At 45.1% G+C, this 9564-nt stretch overlaps 1 pseudogene across 1 annotated transcript; it reads right to left on the bottom strand.

Annotated features, from left to right (window-relative positions):
• Positions 1–1586: 1586 nt before the first annotated feature.
• Positions 1587–4907, bottom strand: LOC308299991 (cullin-2-like; annotated as a pseudogene). The gene is made up of 3 exons: positions 4064–4907; positions 3267–3579; positions 1587–2594 (listed from the first exon to the last, which is right to left on the bottom strand). The product of its transcript is annotated as a cullin-2-like (transcript).
• Between the last annotated feature and the right edge of the window lie 4657 nt (positions 4908–9564).

Here is a 9564-nt window from a genome sequence, read left to right on the forward strand (position 1 = left end):
TTCTGGTTACCCTCCAGTGCACCAATGCCTCATTGGATGCTAGTTGGTGACTGTGCTCATTTAGATTGGAGTACATTAGTTCTGCAAGGGCACACTTTTCATGTCCCAAGAATCCATGGGCACACCAACATAATACGGGGGTGTAAATATCGTCACTGTTGGGAAGAAACCTTGTATCTCCAAGTTTCAAATGTGTACGTTTTTTTGCAAAGTAAAGTCCTGCTTCATCATACAAGGCTGTCGCACAACAGTAGTGAAAACAGCAGATCTACAAGCACACAACGCCTCGCACCGCAAGGCGTTGTGTGCTTGTAAATATCGTCACTGTTGGGAAGAAACCTTGTATCTCCAAGTTTCAAATGTGTACGTTTCTTTGCAAAGTAAAGTCCTGCTTCATCATACAAGGCTGTCGCACAACAGTAGTGAAAACAGCAGATCTACAAGCACACAACGCCTCGCACCGCGAGGCGTTGTGTGCTTGTAGATCGGCTGTTTTCACTAGTTTAAATCATTTTTAAAATGATAAATACAATACTGGCGTTCAAGCAGTTTCAAGGGGCACACTTGACCCTTCTCAGGGGCACACTAAAGGTCCCCAGGCACAGTGGTTGAGAAACACTGGAGTACATCATGGCAAGGTATTGTTAGCGATTTGGCTAAACAAATCGTGGAAACGGAACGAGCAGGCTGGCACCCAGGCTAAGGTACTGGAACTACACAACCCAAACCTTGATAATAAAGTTTAATTGTGCTTTAACTGAATAAAAATGAAAAAGTGGACTTTAGAAAAAAATGACATTATAAAAACATAGAGAAAATGTCTAGTTTAAGTCTCTCAATTTGGTCAAATTTGTCAACACGAGCATGAGCTGTTGGTGCGATACTGCATGTTTATTGAGACTCGAATATTCTGAACTGCTTAATTCTTAACACGGTCCCTGACACTGACATGTATTTAAACAAATAAAATCTGAAATAAAATCTAAACCTAAACCATATCGAAGCAGAGGTCCTACACGTACAGTGCATTCTCTGGTCAAGGTTTCTGGTCAATCCGAATGTCATTAGACTTCTATTATAAAATAATATATTATAAGTACAATATTGTGTTTCTATATCTCCCTGTGCTCTGCCGTGTTTCATCTGTTGGGCAGTTGGCGTCCACCGTGGTTTGTCTGTTTGACCGTGTGAATTCCTGTATGGTCTCGATACTTAATTGTGCGCTGTGCTCCACCGTGGGATTTACTTCTTTCATAATGGAGGGTCACAGTCCAGTTCAGGGGATGAATTAGTCTGTGGTCGTACACCCCACACTTGTTAGAAGGAGGCTGGCTGGTCCATCCGACACTAGTGCAGTACCCACTACATATGTATACTATGACGTCAGTACCAGTTGTCAGGCTTCAATATGGTCCCTTTTGCTACTTTCTGGAGGAGGACAGTCCTATGTCAGTCCGCTAATGGCAACAAATTATATAGTGATGACTACACAGAATGAGTGTCCTTTCTAGTAACCCAGTAGGTCAGTCAGTCATTGGGTTTGTGGGTTTTGGGGGGATGTTGGTCGATGCACCTGTCCCTTTTTCTCACGGCACATAGCTGTACTCGTCTATCGAGCTCGTACTGCGCTCGATGTACTGCTGGTCAATGAGCACCTCAATGCACTTCTTCATGATGCTGATGCTGGGGTTGAATCTGGCTTTAGAGTGGTTGATGACCTCTTGGATGAGGGTGTTGTGTCGCAGAACCTTGCGGACCTTCATGATTCTCACTATAGCCGCTTGCAAATACATTTTACGGTCCTCCTCTACAGTGCCCCTCGTCGGCTCCATCTCCTGTGGCGCGTCCTTATGCATCATCGTGATCTTGAACTTGGTCCTTTTACTGGTGAAGCCCAAATTTAATGAAAACGTGGACTCGGCCCCTATTCCCTCCTCCCCTTGCAAGTCGTGATTGAGAATCTTGACGTCCAGCAGGGACTTGATAGTCCTCTGCAGCTCCCTCTCGCTCATCTGGGTGCCGTCTTGCAGCTCCTTGTAGGCCACCGTTTTGCTGTTGTTGAAGGCCAGCAGCACAGCCATTTGGTATGTGGTCACCATGGCCACGTAGGGCTTGGACAGGTAGTTCATCTTGACCTCCCCTGTGCACAGATACTGCAGCCAGGTCAACTTTCTACCGCTAAAGTGCTGATTATAGAACAACGCAAACATCTGCACACTCTTCTCCAGTTCCTGAGGGATGGCAAAGGTGGAGGAGGGGACATGTGTGAAGGGCCAGGCTCCTGCCTGTAAGACAGAGATTTGGAAGCCGATGCCCAGGTCTACCATGGTTTCATGGGATTTGATGAAGTTGATGAACTTGTTGTTGAGGTCAGCACTTATGCTCATGTCCGTGTACATCCTGTGGAGCTTGCTTGTGAACATGTAGCCACACGTTTGCTTTAGTTTGTTGATCATGGCTTCCTCCGAGTCCATTGACAATGACTGGCCATGTATTAACCGCCTTGCTAGCATTCCCGCATAAAACTTCTGAAAGACGTCCTTGTCGTCGATGTACTTGAACACTGTGTTGAAGCTGGTCAGTTTGTCCTCCACCTCATTCTCCGTCATTCCCTTTGCATTCTTCTTCAGCAGATTGTCACAGTACCTGGCCAGAAGTTTAGGGGCTTTGCAGATGGACATGGGTTCCCTGTAGTTAACCACAGACGCCAAAGCCTTATCAAAGGCACTCATGAAATGATGATCCCCGTTCAGAACTGTGTGGATAAGCTGAACAAATTTACTGTGAATCTCCAGCACAGACTCAACAAACTGTTTTGGCATATTTTCCTGAGAGAAGTTACTCGTGGCTCGGAGGCCCTCGTTTTGGATGTGATCATACAGCTCCTGGATCATGTGAGGTAAGCCACCAGACACAGTCCGCAGTAGGATGAACATGTTGGCCATGTCGTCTCTCTTCTCTTGCCGTATGATGTTCCGACACTCCCTTTTGAGGAACTGCAGGTGGTCGGCCACCATCCTCTGCTGGCATTCATGGAGGACCTTGTAGTAGAAGCTGGGGTGCAGGTACTTCCGGCATCGCACCTCCTCGTCTCTCAACCACGCAACAACCTTTTCCATATACTGTGAACAGTTGGACTCTTGCAACAGACTGAAAGCCTCCTGTCTGTAATACTCCCCCGTCAAAGCGGTCAAAGCGCTATCGAGTGCACTCTTGTCGTCGATGTACTTGAGCACCGTTTTGAAGCTGGTCAGTTTGTCCACCACCTCGCTCTCCAGCATTCCCTTTGCAGACTCCCTCAGCAGGTTGTTACAGTACCTGGCCAGCAGTTCAGGGGCTTTGCAGACGGACATGGGTTCCCGGTAGTTCACCACAGACGTCAAAGCTTTATCAAGCGCACTCATGAAATGCTGATCCCCGTTCAGTACCATGTTAATGAGCTGAACATACTTCCCGTGAACCTCCAGCACAGACTCAACAAACTGTGTTGGCATATCTTCCCGAAAGAGGTTAGTGGTGGCTCGGAGGCCCTTGTTGTAGATATGGATCTGCAGCTCCTGGATCATGTGAGGTAAGCCACTGTTCACGACCCGCAATAGGGTGTACATGTTAGCCATATCACCAATCCTCTCATGCCGGATGATTTTCTGACACTCTCCGTGGAGGACCTGCAAGTGGTCGGCCACCATTCTTTGCCGGCACTCGTGGAGGACTTTGTCGTAGAAGTTGGAGTGCAGGTACTTTCGACATCGCATCTCCTCATCTTTCAGCCGCACGACGACCTTTTCCATATACTGTGAACAGTTGGACTGTTGCAGTAGACTGGAGGCTTCCTGTTTGTAATACTCCCCCGTCAAAGCGGTCAAGGTCTCATCGAGTGCAATCATGAAATGCTGATCCCCGTTCAGAACTGTGTTAATGAGCTCAAAGAATTTACTGTGGACCTCCAGGACAGACTCGACAAACTCTGTCTGCATATTTTCCCGAGAGAGTTTACAAGTGGCTCGGAGACCCTCGTTGTGGATATGGTCCCGCAGCTCCTGGATCATGTGAGGTAAGCCACCGGACACGGTCCGCAGTAGGGTGTACATGTTGGCCATGTCCTCTCTCTTCTCTTGCTGGATGATGTTCCGACACTCCCCATGGAGGAACTGCAGGTGGTCGGCCACCATCCTTTGCTGGCATTCGTGGATGACTTTGACATAGGAACTGGGGTGCAGGTACGTCTGACAGCGAACCTCCTCCTCCTTCAGCCGCAACAAGACCTTTTCCATGTACTGTGAACAGTTGGACCCTTGCAAGAGATTGGAGGCTTCCTGTTTGTAATAGTCTGACATTTTTGTCAAATATGGCTCCTCGAAGATTTCCTGATAAAACCTCAGCGGGAACTTCTTGCCCTGTTCAACATGAACAAAGGAGTTGATGACCCCGTGAACTGCTTTCTGGTCGGCGTCCTTGCCAACAGGGTTGTTTTCTGTTTCATTGAGTAGCATCCGGATCAGCATGGCCTGCAGGGGCTCGATCATCTGCCTCCTCCACATGTCTAATGCTAGTTCTTTGATCTTCATGAGTGGTTCAATCATGTTGAGATACCTGTATAAGCAGTCCAAGAAGTCAGCACCCTTGCTGAACTCTTCCCAGTATTTGTGGTACGTCAGCAAAACCTGCTCTGACTCTCGAACCTTCTTGTACAACTGACGGACGTGATTCTCCAGAAACAGCTTCGTCTTTGTGTATAGCTTTTTACCATGGGGCTCAGGGTCTGCGACACACAATGCATAGATGTCAAAGAAGCGCTCATTCCATGTAGATCTCTCTAGGAAGTCCTGATTCACAACTTGCTTGATTGTATTCAGTAGGTTGTTCCACGTCTTGTCAAAGTCCACCACCCGGGACTTCAAGCACATTCTATGGGTTCCCTTTGGAATTGGACTATTCAGTTATAAGTGGATTCACAAATACATGCTCGGTAAAATAATGGAAAAGTGCTTTGCGTGCTACGACTTACATTGGTACAGCAGAAAAAATGTCACGCAAAGCTTGACCAATCCGCAAAGCCGATGTGTTGGAATGGCCAATCAGGGAAGAGAATGACTTTTGGTCGCAACTAGTGCAGTATCTGTTGTCAGAGTATTTGGATGCCAGCCTATAACATCAGCCAGGGAGTGAGAAAGACAGACAGGCAGGAATTAATATTCGTAAAATGTAGAAAAACTAGTCCTGTGCCCGGGGGTGTGCGATGAGGGATTGAATGTAGGAGTCTCAGAAGTAATGTTGGAGAACCCAGACCGGTGCTCAATGGGCAGAATGCCCAGTTGTCCAATACCCGTTGTATCTGTCTGTCTGGCTGGCACTCTTTTATGCCCATATATGGTGTTCTGTGTCAGGCCAGTCTGTGATGTCATCTCCAAATCTGGGCACTGTAGTGATCAGCAATGTCAGTTGGACTTTGTTGATGTTAGTTGGGCATTGTTACCATGGTGGCGAAACTGTTTATCAGTGATGTCTGCATGCAGACAGACGGTCACAGAGTCGACATTCGGTAAATTAATAGTTAGATAGAGTGCTGAACCAGTGAAAAACCTGTGAGTGTCGGCCTGATATATAATGACTCTTGTTATTTCTCACATCATGTTACATGTCACACCATTTCACGTAATTTTAAATTAACTCATAAATAGCACTCACTTCACCCTGGGTGTGATTTCTTTTTTAAAGCATTTTAAGTCTTTCTGCACCGGAAATTTTGTTATTAATGCCCGTGTTACATGTACGGATTATGTCAGACATACTAGGCTTCGTTCATTCGGCTGTGTTACACAACGGACCGTAAGCATACCCCCGAACGCATACAGTATATGGATACAACAAATATGGAGCAAATGTAGAGATGACAATGCCTTCTTTATAAAGATATATTAGGGATGGGAAGGAAATCGTGAGATGACATCCCATCCCTAATTGATACTTTCTGCAAATTCCCATCAGATGTCACCAAAGCAGATCATCTGTTCCCATCTGTTTCTGTTTTCTGCCTATTCATCGTCATCACCTGCAGGTTCTCTCACACTGCATCCCTAAACCTCCACAGTCTTGTGGACATGGCAGAGTGGACACACCACCGCTTCAAGTTGTATATACAGTATACAGGTATGTAAGTGATAAAATCTTATCAATCTTTATGGAGGCCAGTCTGTCACATCACTACTATGTCATACTGTAACTACTGTGACGTCAGTCTCTCCATATTAAGAGACGGATTCAAAGAGATTCATGGAATTTAGGTATCAGTGTGCATGTACTGTAGATCGAAGTTTGCTATCCCAGGCTGTCACGGGCTCGATCTCTGTCAGTCACCTGTTACCTATCCACTTTGGGTCATCACTTCACATAAGGCCTTCACAGAGCACTTCCTCTTCTCAGTGTCAGCTGCTGCAGTCTTCTTCCCAGAAGGGGTCAGTACCATGATTGACCCATGATTTCTATCCATCCACTCTAAGCATTGAGCTGCAATAGCCCAGTTTAAATTGAAAAGCATAAAGTTTGCCTTTTAAAAATGACTCCTTTTTTCTGTACAGATTATATAGGCTTATGTCATAGGCAAAACATGCACTGAATTGTGGAATGTCATTGGTTACTGTCAGTGTTGGGTATCGTTACTTTTTGAAGTAACTTGTTAAGTTACATCGTTATTGCCATTAAAACGTAACTTGTTATGTTACTCCGTTGTCAGATGAGAAAAGTAACTTGTTAGGTTACTTTTTCCGTTACCGACGATTAATACCCACCTGCGAGGACGTTTGGTAAACATAAAACAGCCTACCGTGTGTTGTGGAGCTATGCTGGACTTCACCATGGCGATTTGCATTGACGTTGAACCTCCTCCTTTCACCAGTAAATCCAAACATAGTAAGGCAACCTCTCTGTCTCTCAAGCCCTGTCATGCACGACTGTAAATTATATGTAAACAAAACACAAGCCTTGTCGACAGACTCGTCGCCACCCCGTGTTACACCAGAAGTGGCAACCTATAACCAGCACAGACTTCAACACATTTCTGGTCTGTCACCTTCTTTAACAGTCAGTGGCGAGTGGGACGGACCTGTGCATGTCTCCTTTGACAGAGAGGATGAGGAGCGCATTCATTCAGGAAACTGGATTATTTTCCCTTTGTGGAAACAGAAAGGACAGGAAAATATAGGTCTTAAATGTAACTAAATAACACCGTTATTTTTGGAAAATGTAACTGGTAATGATCCTGCAATATTGTAAAAGTAACTCGTTAGGTTACTCCGTTACAGCAAAACCTAACACTGTTACGTATCGCTGTTATAATGCCGCTACACCCAACACTGGTTACTGTACATAAATGCTAAATCACTGATAGTTAACCAAATTGACATTTTACATTGGGTGATGTTTTGTGTTACAACAACGCTTTCCTTTAGAGCAGTGCTCCTGGAGGGGGCTATAAGCTCCAACATCTGGCTTTGTCGGGACGCAAAGCGTGGCCTACATCTGGACCACATCTGGCCTACATCTTGGCACAAAGCGCTCAAAGTTTGTTGTACACCCAGGATCACATTGGCCATGTTTCACGGGATGCTAAATGAAATGAACTCATAAATAGCACCCCGTACTTCACACTATGGTGTGATTTTTGTAAGTTAAAGCTCTATAGTCTAGTCTGATTATAATTAGAACAGAGTGTATATTTAATGTGTGTATGTATGGTTATTAAACATGTTGGTTCAGAGCGTGCGTGAGTGCATGAGTTAAACTCTTTAAATTAACAGTGGGGAGACTGGGGACCTTTACAGTAAAGATTGGGGTCCCACAGAAAACTAATCTTATTTATTTACCCCATGTGGGCCTGGCTTTATATGCATCATCAAACTTAGGGTTCTTTTAAAAAATTAAGGCGGTCGAGAATGGACCCCCAGCCACAGCTATGCTTAACCAAGCCTGTCCGCGCGACGGCGACAACAGTCAAAGGGGGGACTCGACAGACAAGAGGGGTGGAGGTTGTGATTTGCCATCCATGGAGTGTGTGTGCAAAGTTAGGCATTGATAAGGCCAACGGTGGCGGAGATATGAGTAGGGCAAAAGTGTGACGTGGCGGACAGACAGACAGACTGTCAGACAGACTGACAGACTGACTGACAAAATGACAGCCGGTGGAGTTTTTGAGCGGCGCAAACCGCTCCTGTAAGTGGCTGTGCGTGTGTCTGTAGCCTTTTTCCTCAGCGTTTTGCTATAGTAAAATGTGTGTGCGTAGCATCATGTTTGTCTAGTGATGTCATATGTCGTGTGTCTGTAGCCTTTTTCCTCAGCGTTTTGCCATAGCAAAACGTGTGTGTGTAGCACGTAAACCGCTCCATAGAGTGGCTGTGCGTGTGTCTGTAGCCTTTTTCCTCAGCGTTTTGGGGGGGGGTATCTGGGGATATCTGGTTATTTCTCATATAAAAGTTGTGGCAACAGGTAGAAAGTATAGTTGGTAGTGCTACCAGGGTAACTGATACCATGGGCATGTGGGAACATAAAAATCGAACCTCTGTTTCGAAGTGGAGCTGTGTGTGTGTGTGTGTGTGTGTGTGTGTGTGTGTGTGTGTGTGTGTATGTGTGTGTGTGTGTGTGTGTGTGTGTGTGTGTGTGTGTGTGTGTGTGTGCAACAGCGCCCCTCCCTTAACATGTGTGGTCAGAAAAGGTTACTGCAGGCTACAGACATGGAGACACGGAGACAGACAGACAGACCCACACACACGGCCACGTATAGGGAGCTTGTGTTCCACACAGCTCCAAAAATCATCATTAGAATTTGACACCAGAAAAATCTATCCTTATGTCAACCCCACTGACCCATGGGCTAAGCAAAATAAGCTAGATGTTTGCCCACAGGGACCCAAACTAGTGAAAATAGCTCACAGCACTTCTTTAAAGGAGTATGTAGTTCACCCCCAAAATTACCTTTTTTCTATTGATTAGTTACACCATGGATGGAGACTTGAGTTCAACATCTTTTTATTTATTTTTTTGTATTCGTCGCATTCCTATGACAAAAATAAAATAAAAAAATGATTATAGTACATTTACCCCCATTGATTCTGGATGGGGACCCAAATGAATGGGCCTGGATGGGGACCCAAATACAAGGCCCTGGATGGGGACCCAAAAATGCATTTGTGTGAGAATCAATGGAGGTAAATTCACTTGACCCTTGATATATATATATATATATATATATATATATATATATATTATATATTGAACTCAAGTCTCGATGGTGTGACTAATCAATAGAAAAAAGGTAATTTTGGGGTGAACTACTCCTTTAATATTTGTTTTCTAATTTCTTAGATTTTTCTTTGGGGGGAATGTTTTTTTTTCTTTTTCTTTTTTCTTTTAAATAATAATAATTAAAAACTGTTGGAAACAAAGAAAAAAAAAATAAGGGACCCATAAAAATTGTGTCCGCGACCCACAAATGGGCCCCGACCCCCTGTTTGGGAACCACGTGAGTGTAGCTGCCCGAAGATCCGCAAACAACCAGAACTCAGCCACCAC

Source organism: Nannobrachium achirus (genome assembly GCF_963921795.1).
Source record: "Nannobrachium achirus genome assembly, chromosome: 15".
Lineage (NCBI taxonomy): Eukaryota > Metazoa > Chordata > Actinopteri > Myctophiformes > Myctophidae > Nannobrachium > Nannobrachium achirus.